Genomic DNA, 10,384 nt, shown 5'->3' on the forward strand with positions numbered 1-10,384 from the left:
ATACCTTGTTGGAAAGAAAGAAAACCCCTTACAAGTCGATTACCATGTTTTAAATTAGTTTCGCTGCTGAAATGACCTAGCAATGCATTTACGTAACAATAACAAATCGTTCAAGATGCCATTTGCTTAGGTATAGACCCGGCGAAAACAGTTTTCTCAAAAATATGGCTGAATGGATTACAAAATAAGCTTCAACGTTAGTCATAGCTTCATAACCAGGTGGGATATTTGGTTCCATAAATATCTCTGTATCGAATAATTAGCAAAACTGTCAGGTTCTGTGTTTTTCAGTGTCCAGGTTGTCTAACTTGTTAGCGTTTCCGTGTATTGTTACCCTCTGTGCTTTATGTAGTCTCCCCATTCATTCCCATGCATTCGTTCCACCTGTTTTCACTTCCTTGTTATCATGCACACCTGATTGTTATTTCCCCCCGTTATCGCTCTCTATAAATCTGTCTGTTTTGTTAAGTCTCTGCCAGATTGTTTGTCCTGTCTGTTTTGTTTTCGACTTCCACATTTAGCTTATTCCATCTGTCTAGTTTTGAACCGCTGTGTATCGACCTGTCTTTGTTTTTCAACTTTGTTCTTTGGATTCTGTTTCTGTCTGATTTGCCTGCTTGTATTCGACCCTTAGCTTGTGACATTGAACACATATTGGATTATCCCAGCTGAACCTATTTGTTTGTCTACTTATGACCAGGTCTTAGTTTCCGAGCAGAGGCAACCAGATTTTCTGCTAAGATTCCTTGGTACTTTGTTTAATTCATTGTGCCATTGATCTTAAATAGATCTTAAATAGCCCCTGAAACACTGGCAACAAAACATCTCCAAAATTCCAATGACCCACCACCATATTGACAGCAGGTGTTTCTCCTCATATGCATTCCTTTTTTGTTGCAAAACATGTTGATGGTGTTTATGGACAAAATGTTCAATTTTGGTTTCATCGTACCATAGCACTCTCTTCTAGTCATAATTCCAATGAGGTCTGGCAAACTCCAAATGCTTGGTTTTGTTTGTTTTGCTCAGTAAGGGCTGTCTTTGTGACACCTTTCAAAGGTGGAGGTGCCATTTCATGTTTTTGCTTTTAGACTTGGTAACCCCAAAACACAACCAATCTCTGCAATTCTTATACTGCGATCTTTGGGTTACTTATGGTCTCCTTCACTATCTTCCTTACTGTCTATTTGGATAATATGCACTCTCTGCCTCTTCCTGGCTAGTTTGCAATCATTCCATATGTTTTACACCCTTTTATTATTGCCCTTACAGTGCTAAGTAGTATGTTTAACTGTTTATGTATTGTTTTGTACCCATTACTACGCTTGTGATGGTCAATTACCATCTGTGTCTTCTGAATTTTCCAATGCTGATGGCTGACAAAGGGATTTTACATGCTTGTTAACTCTTTTTTATACTCTAGTGGAACAGTAAGTGATGGAATGACACAATGTAGTTCTTTAGACTGAGATGAATTAAATTAAAGTAAAATTGTATTTCCGATTTTATCTACAATAATTGTTAGGGGTGCCAATAATTTTGGCACTTGTGTTTTTGAGAAAAATAATTATGAATAATTATTAAATAAAAAACATTGAAACATGAGAGTAAATGTATTAAAATAAAAGTATATAATTTTCCCATATGTTTGAACATAGAACATACAGTAGATCATAATCCATGTTTCATTGCATTGCGTTGCATAGAGGGTGGCCTGAAGCATAGTGGTTAAGGTACATGACTGGAACCCGCAAGGTTGGTGGTTTGATCCCTGGTGGTGCATGACTGCAGGGAAGTTTTGTCTCCTGCTTATTCTAATCAACTGTAAGTTGCTCTGGATAAGAACATATGCCTGTAATGTAATGTAATTTTATTATGCAGCCTTTTTTCTATGGTTGTTAGCTATAGCATCTGAATTGCATTATGGTTATAAGTTTATTCATGTTGCCATAATACTCACTGGTCTGGGAATGTTACTGGACAGGCCTGGCACTGTTGCGCATATCATTTTTCTTTCTTTTTCTTCTGTTACTTAAAAAGTATTTTCTATGTCATGCCATCAAAGCATTTAAATGAAATATGAAGAAGAGATTGGCAGCATAGACAGGAGAACAGATGGGGGTCATGTTGAGATGTGTCTCAAAGCGACAGCTTCAGAAACCTCCAAGCAAAACATCTGAGCCCATCCTTTTTAAACCATCTCCTGCATATGTCCCAACAACTACTGCTACTATGCCTCTGGGCTACTATGGTACCCTTAATATGATTCTAACTTGTAGGTCTATAAAGGACATAACCTGATTTTATTCAATCAACTTTTTAAATAGTTTCTCAATACAAATTATATTACAGTATTCATTCAGCTTCGACGTATTTGGTGTGGCATTATCCCTATAAACTTTCCAAAAAGAAGAAAAATTCATACTGGGGAAAAAATCCATTTACAACTAAAATCTTTGCATGGATATTTTTTCGCACAATTATTTACTGACAGCTCAATAGATTATATGCCCAGTTTGACATACAATCATGTGCATTCATAGGCTCAGTGTAAAAACCTTTCATTCATAAACAGCCTGAAAAAAATAGTACTTGCAAGGAAAAATACAAATCCTTAAAAATCTTCTTCATCCGAACACCAAAGCCCAGTTTCTGCTTAGCCTTGCTAATAAGGCTAACAACTGTAGCAAAGTGCCTTATTCCAATTTCACAAAGTGTGGTGACTAACATTTTAAATTGATGAAAGCAAATGTTTTACTGACAGCCCTCCGAAAGGTTAGGCCACTATCAAGGAACTATCAGAGATTCTGTCTTGTGTGCAGAAAGGTTTGTCTGATTATCAGAAAGAATCCGTTATTTCAACATAGTCTACCTCTTTTCAGAACACAGCAACTATTATGCAAGCTGGAACAGCTCCTGCTTAATGTGTGGAGCTGTCATTATGCTTGTATTGATACATCATTAAAATGTTTAAAAACAACATTTGTCTTGAAAAACAGAATACGGTCATTGGCAGAATAGTGAAACTGGAAGGGACATATTGAGTAATACCAGTAGTCTTATGGGGTCGTAATACAACATACCTGGATTTTATAATCCCGTAATGTAACAGACCTTTATTTTACAAACCCAAAATACAACACACTTATATTTTACAATCTCATAATCCCATACCTAACTAGCCCATAATACAGCACACATGTGTTACAGTCCAATAACCAATCATGCTTGTGTCTAGTGGTCAACATGATGTCAGAGCTCTGCATTGTGGGGTCTGGTTTGGGTGACTGGGAGAGACGAACCTGCCCACCTGTAAGGGCCAGGTAATTATCTGCTGGTCTGGACGTCTCATGTGCCCGATAAGTCAATGGAAATGAAAGCTCTGTCGTGATGAGGGTGGAATGGAGGGGAGACATTTGAATGCCAGAGCGAGGGGTGGATATGAAAGAAAGTCTGGGGGGGGGGATCAGATGCTCATCACTAAGACTCATTATGTTAAAAGGTGAGGGAGCAGTGAAGATGAGTCACCTACATTCGCAGAGACAGAGCACTGTGCTACTGCGATAGGCCACTGTCACATCGCCGTTGGATTACTCCCCTCAGTCTGTTGTCCTTTAAAGTTACAGCCTCATCCTCAAAGCCTGCCTCAGGCAAATGCCCCTGGGCCAAACTCCCTAATTAAGTCTGTGTAGATTCAATTAAAAGACTTGTACAGGACAGCCAAATTGTATTTACAGTATTTGAACAGATGATATTTTCAAGATGAAACTTTTCCTCTTGTAAGTGCAGTTTAACCATTACCTTTTAATTTGATTTATTTTTTTGAAAGATCAATATTCTTACAAATTTTCCAGTTTGATTTGTAATTGCATATATTGTTTGTTCCATGCTCACTGAGCTGTCAGTCACAGTTTCCAGACCCCTTCAATTGCCTGTCAATCCCATTTCTAACTCCCCTAAGGTGCTTATCAGTGAGTTTCGATATCCCATGGACTATTTGTCAATCAATTTCCACTGAGTAATGTGAGAAGATTTCCACCACTGCTCTCTATGGGTACAGGGTTAGTTGTAAATATACAAGACCACCAATGACAGCATCTAGTCTGTAACCATATTATCATAGGTATATGCAATTGTCTGCTCTTGCCTATTTTTCCTGCTTCATTTAGACAGGACATAAAGCAGAGGGTAACATATGCAGAAGGGATCACAGCTTAGAAGATTCCATGGGAATCTTTTATATGGCTTCAGTATGGAGTCAGCGCCCTACTCTTGCCGACATAACATGCAATTTTAATGCCATTCACACTCTTTACTTTGCTTAGTGCACGTTCCTGGTTAAAGATTCCTAATGCACTGCTTACTGTATCTGAATCTTTTAGATGAGATAAGTTAGGCTTTCCAGCATGTTACAGATGTTGAAAGGGTTTTCTGAGACCAAATGCATTAGTATTTATAAAGTAGCTCAGAAAAGACAATGGGTCCTAAGTACTAGATTCTAGCCTTAATTGCAAATGTAAGTACTATAATTCAACATGTGTAGTCGCAATAAGATCTACACAGCTGTTGGGCCCTTAACCCTGTATTGCTCCAGGGGGATTGTCCCCTGCTTAGTCTAACCAACGGTAAGTCACTTTGGATAAAAGCGTCAGCTAAATATTATTTATTTATTATTATTTATTAAATATTATTATTTATTTATTTATTTGTTCATGTATGTATTTACTGTGGGCCCTTGGTCAGGACTGGATGAGTTAACTGCGTATATGTAAACCCACAGAATTTAAAAATTCACATCATTGTAAGTTTTCTTTGCCACTCTTCTTGGCACATTCATGGGGGCGTGGGGGCGACATGGCTCAGGCAGTAAGAGCAGTCGTCTGGCAGTCGGAGGGTTGCCGGTTCGATCCCCCGCCCGGGCTGTGTCGAAGTGTCCCTGAGCAAGACACCTAGCCCCCAAATGCTCCTGACGAGCTGGTCGGCGCCTTGCATGGCAGCCAATCGCCGTCGGTGTGTGAGCGTGTGTATGAATGGGTGAATGAGAAGCATTAATTGTACAGCGCTTTGGATAAAGGCGCTATATAAATGCCAACCATTTACCATTACATTCAGCGGTAGCTTATCACATGAAATCCAAAGATCACATGATTATCAGGACTCAATCATTCACCCCAATGAGCACATCAAAGCAAAATCAAAGCTTCCTCTTTCAGCTCATTTCTAACATTTAACCTGTCAGGAATCAGACATAGCACCTTTGGTATCAGACCACCCAATTTTTATGTGAGCAAAAGGAACAGAGTACTTAAGGAAATGAAAGTAATATTTGGTAGCATATCCCTTTCTTGCAATAGTTGCATCAAGCCTGCGGCCCATTGGCATCACCAAACTGTTGCATTCTTCTTTTGAGAGGCTTTTACTGCAGGCACTTTCAGTTATTGTTTGTTTCAGGGGTTTTTTCCTTTCATTCTCCTCTTCAGGAGGTGAAATGTATGGTCAATTGGGATAAGGTCTGGTGATTGACTTGGCCAGTCTAATACCTTCCACTTTTTCTCCCTAATGAAGTCATTGTGTTGGCAGTGTGTTTTGGGTCATCGCCTTGCTGCATCATGAGTTACATCATCAATAAAGATTAGTGAGCCCACTCCAGAAGCACCCATGCAAGCCCAAGCCATGACACTTCCTCCACTGTGCTTCACAGATGTATGATTTGGATCATGAGCAGATCCCTTCTTTCTCCACAGTTTCGTGTTTCCATCACTTTGGTAGAGGTTTATCTGGATCTCATCAGTCCACAACACTTTGTTCCAGAACTTTTGTAGCTCATCTCTGTACTTCTTTGCCAATTGTAATCTCGCCTTCAGATTCTTACTACAAATGAGTGGTTTGCATCTTGTGGTATAGCCTCTATATTGCTGCTCTATAAGTCTTTTTCGAACCGCACCTTCTTAGCCGCACCAACACACCCTCATCAGGCCGCATTTTGCGCTGCAAGCTTCGTGTACGTAAATCTGGCCAGTCTTCTTTGAACGGTTTACTTGAGATACCTTCACAGCCCTCACAATGTTTCTGTCATCAACTGCAGTTGTGTTCCTTGGTCAAGCAGTATGCCAGCGGTTTCTTTCTTTTTCAGGACATTTCAGGACTATCCCCAAAGCTTGTTGGTGATATGTTGTTTAACAAATCTATGTTAAAAATGCCATGAAATAAAAGCTGAAATTGGATCAGTCATCTCATGTACATCTTTTGACCTCAAACTCAATTGTCTTCAGTGTATAGCAAAAACGAAGGAATTTACCTTGCTGTTCCAATACTTTTTGAGAGGACTGTAGAAGAGTGCTTTTGTTGAGTCTGTTTTCATCTGCTACATCTGCAATCAACTATATTTTTGTACATGAGCTATAGCCATCACCTGTGCCTGCACATGTCTGTGTGTCTGCTGTGTATGCATCATCTGCATCTGAGGTGAGAATCCCAAACCCCAGGGTGGCCATTTTAAGGAGCCTTGGAATTTAAAGATGTGACAAGGGTTACAGAAGTCTCACAGCAGTGAGGTCACACAGGCAAGAGATTCCAAAGATGATTGACATGCTGCCAGAGGGATGCTGGGAGGGAAACCTGCTTATTTCTGCATAATCAGATACCGCAGCATCCAGGGATTCACCAGCCTGCCCTTCACTGTTGCAACATTTGGGTTCAGACACACTCAAGGTCTTTTCTCACCGACCAAAAGACCAAAGGATTACTGCAAAGGCTCTGTCACTCAGAGTGGACTGAGTGAAAATGGGCTTGACAAAATACAGCTAGCTTTTCATGACTTTAGAAGAGTGTTTAATATACTACATGTCCCAGAAGAAACATCAGACTCAGCTATACCATCAATTGACGCTTTTAAAGCATGTGAATGCATAGAGTGAGCTCTTTGAGGTTCTCACTCAATGGGAACATTTATCAAACGTGAACCGAACAAATTTGACTGTAAATCATTTGGAAATGTCATGTCAGTTTTTTTGTAGGATCGGAATGGACTTTACGAGTGCCCTGAGCTGTTTGTATTGTGTGCGGAAATGAAAGCACACAATTGTAAAGCTTGTTTGGTGCTTCTATTATTCCATTCATTCATATTTTATTTTGAATTACAGTAGCAAAATTATTTTTAATATTCTAATTATTCATATCATATAAAAAATCATATAATCAATGCTTAATTGGAGTTGAGTATAAATTCCCTAAAATATGTAAACAAAGTTTGCTATAAATAGAGCTTAGACCTTCGTTCTTTTTAACGACAACAGCTCTCATATTGCTGTTGTCCTCCTGGGTAATTCCAGACAGCAACTTCTATCCTACAATTTAACTTTGCCTCCAGTTTAATGTCAAACCATTTTTGTTTTACCTGTCCCATGGTATGTGGAACTCGAGACAGAGTTTACAACAACTGCAATATCTTTAGTCTTCCCCAGCTCTGATATTCCACTGCTTATATTCACAAAAACAAGATGTTACAAAGTAGCTGAAGCACACAGTCATGTAATGGTAAAAAAAAATTCTCATCATGCATAGGCTACACAAAATTGTCGCCAAGTTTGCAGTTTATCCCCATTATTGTTCGTTTTAGACATTCAATCATTTGCAGTAACAATCGAAACCCACAAATATTATCAGAATTACAGTACATATCCATAGTTCAACACATACATCAATATGAATATGAAGAGCATGAAAGTTGAACAAAACGTCACTTGTTGAACTTTTCAGTTGTCAAATATTGATGCATTAACTCATGTATTTGTGAGCCACGTGCAGTACCTGATTGGACCAAGGATTGGGAGATGACTGAGGTGATTGTCTGTCGGCCAAGGACCACATACTTGTCCCTCATCCAAGTAGAATAGCGCTTATCCCGCTAGACTGTAACAAACATCTGTCATCTCCTGGCGAGATGGGGACAAATGCCTGCTGTCCCTATGCACTCCCCTTTGCTGAGAAATTACATGCTACTTTTTTTGTGAGTGGGGGGATTGCAGCATCCACTAAATTCATTTAGCGGCATATCCCAATCTGCTGTATAAATTTAGCATAACATGCATAATCTCAAGCCTAGTCCAATATGCCAATGAATACATTCAATTCAGCAGAAAAACAGCAGAGTCCATGACAAATTTTGGATTCCCAGAGATTCTCTGTGGTATCGACAGTATGCACATGCATACTGTGCTGTGCACCCCATTAGAGAATGCTCTTGTATATGCAAACCATAAGGGAGCCCACTCCATCAACAATGATTTGCAATTCTATGTGTAATGTTACGTACAGTGCAGTCCGTAAGTATTTGGATAATGGTACAATTTCTGTTCTTTTGGCTCTATTAATTTTTAAATGAAATAATGAATATGAGGTTAGGTTGCGCCTCACAGCAAGGAGGTCCTGGGTTCAAATCCCCGTCGGCCGGGGCCTCTCTGTGCGGAGTTTGCATGTTCTCCCCGTGTCTGCGTGGTTTTCCTCCGGGTACTCCGGTTTCCTCCCACAGTCCAAAGACATGCACGTTAGGCTGATTGGAGAGTCTAAATTGCCCGTAGGTATGAGTGTGTGAGTGAATGGTGTGTGTGCCCTGCGATGGACTGGCGACCTGTCCAGGGTGTATTCCTGCCTTTCGCCCAATGTATGCTGGGATAGGCTCCAGCCCCCTGCGACCCTGATCAGGATAAGCGGGTTCAGATAATGGATGGATGGATGGAGGTTAGTTTGCCTTCGATTTGAGGTATTTACATCCATATTGGTCCATGTAGGAATTACATCCGTTTTTATACAAAGTCCCTCCCATTTTAGGAGACCAAAAGTAATTGGACAGTTGACTCCTCAGCAGCTGATTAGTTAGGTTCCTTTACTTTCCATTACTTCCTTGGTGCAGGTATAAGAAAGCTTTTGGTATCTAGTCTCGATTATAGGCTTTTGATTGCTTTTTGTTATTGTTATTGGGGTTTGTCAAAATTAGTTGTGCCAATGACAGTTAAGGAAGCCATTGTGAGGCTGAGAAATAAGAAACAATACATACACAGATACACAGGCAATACCTTAGCCACAAGGTACCTGACTTTTTATTTAATCCATTTAAGGAAAAAAGTTATCGAACACCCAAATCACCTGTGTGAAAATTGAATTGTCCCCTTAAACATAATAACTGGTTGCACCACCATTACCAGGAATAACTTAACCAGTTGCACCAGCAATAATTGCAACCAAACACTTCCAACAATTTCATATCAGTCTTTCCCATCACTGTAGAAGAAATTTAGCCCACTGTTCCTTGCAGAACTGATTTAAGTCTGACACATTGGCAAGTTTTGGAGCATGAACTGCTTATTTCAGGTCCTGCCACATCATCTCTGTTCAAGTCAGGACTTGTGCGTAATGTGGTAGCCAGTTATTTTACCATTGTAACAGGACTGGATTGCCTGACAGTAACAATTTAGTTTTTATCCCTATCCCTTACTTATATATAATGTATTTCTTTCTTTGAAATCACACACATAACCTGCAAATCACATCATTTACCAAGCTTCCAATAAATGTAATCTCCTCTTTCTAACCGGAATCAATTCCTTATCCAGTCAGACAGCCAGTGTGAACATACAGAGACCCATGTCCTCTAGCAGCCTATATAATGAAAATGAACTACCAGTTTGGTAAGGTAACTGGTAAATTAGGTAATTACATAATAGAGGAGAAGCATACATGTATACATTTCAAAAAGATAATACTGGTCTTATAAGTTTAGAACACTACACAGACATGCGACAGTGCAAACCAATAGTGCACTTCAATAGTGCATCATAAGTGGAAGAAAAAAAGGAGGATGGTACATAGGTTTGTCCTTCTGCCTCCCTTGAGATATGTGCAAGGAAGACTTGGAAAAAAAGTTTGTTTTTTCCCCTCAAGCTCAGCGTTCCCTAATTTGTTGCTGGTTGGGTTGACTCTATATAAAGGAGGTTTTGAAGGTAGCAGGGGTTTTGAAGATGCTGAGCGTGTGTACCGCACTTTGTATGCCTCTCTTCTACTCCGTAGATCAGCCTATTGCGCACTGAGACGTGGACCCGCCTTTCTCTTTGCCAGCTGTGGATTATCAATATTACTCGAACATACTTATTCACACTTATATTATTGGGCAATTTTCCCTACATACAACTGGTCGTAAATGTATTGGAGTTTTCAAAAATATACATTTAGCCTGCTCTTTGAAAATGGTTATATGTTTTTAATAAATTATTTCTTCGAAGATCCTTTTAAGTCGCATTTTAGTCTAGAAAGTGAAATTCAGCCTGAAATGCATACTTATTTTCTGATATAGCCGACGCAAAATCAAACTGACTTAGGCTAATTAACA

Source organism: Conger conger, chromosome 2, assembly GCF_963514075.1.
Source record: "Conger conger chromosome 2, fConCon1.1, whole genome shotgun sequence".
Lineage (NCBI taxonomy): Eukaryota > Metazoa > Chordata > Actinopteri > Anguilliformes > Congridae > Conger > Conger conger.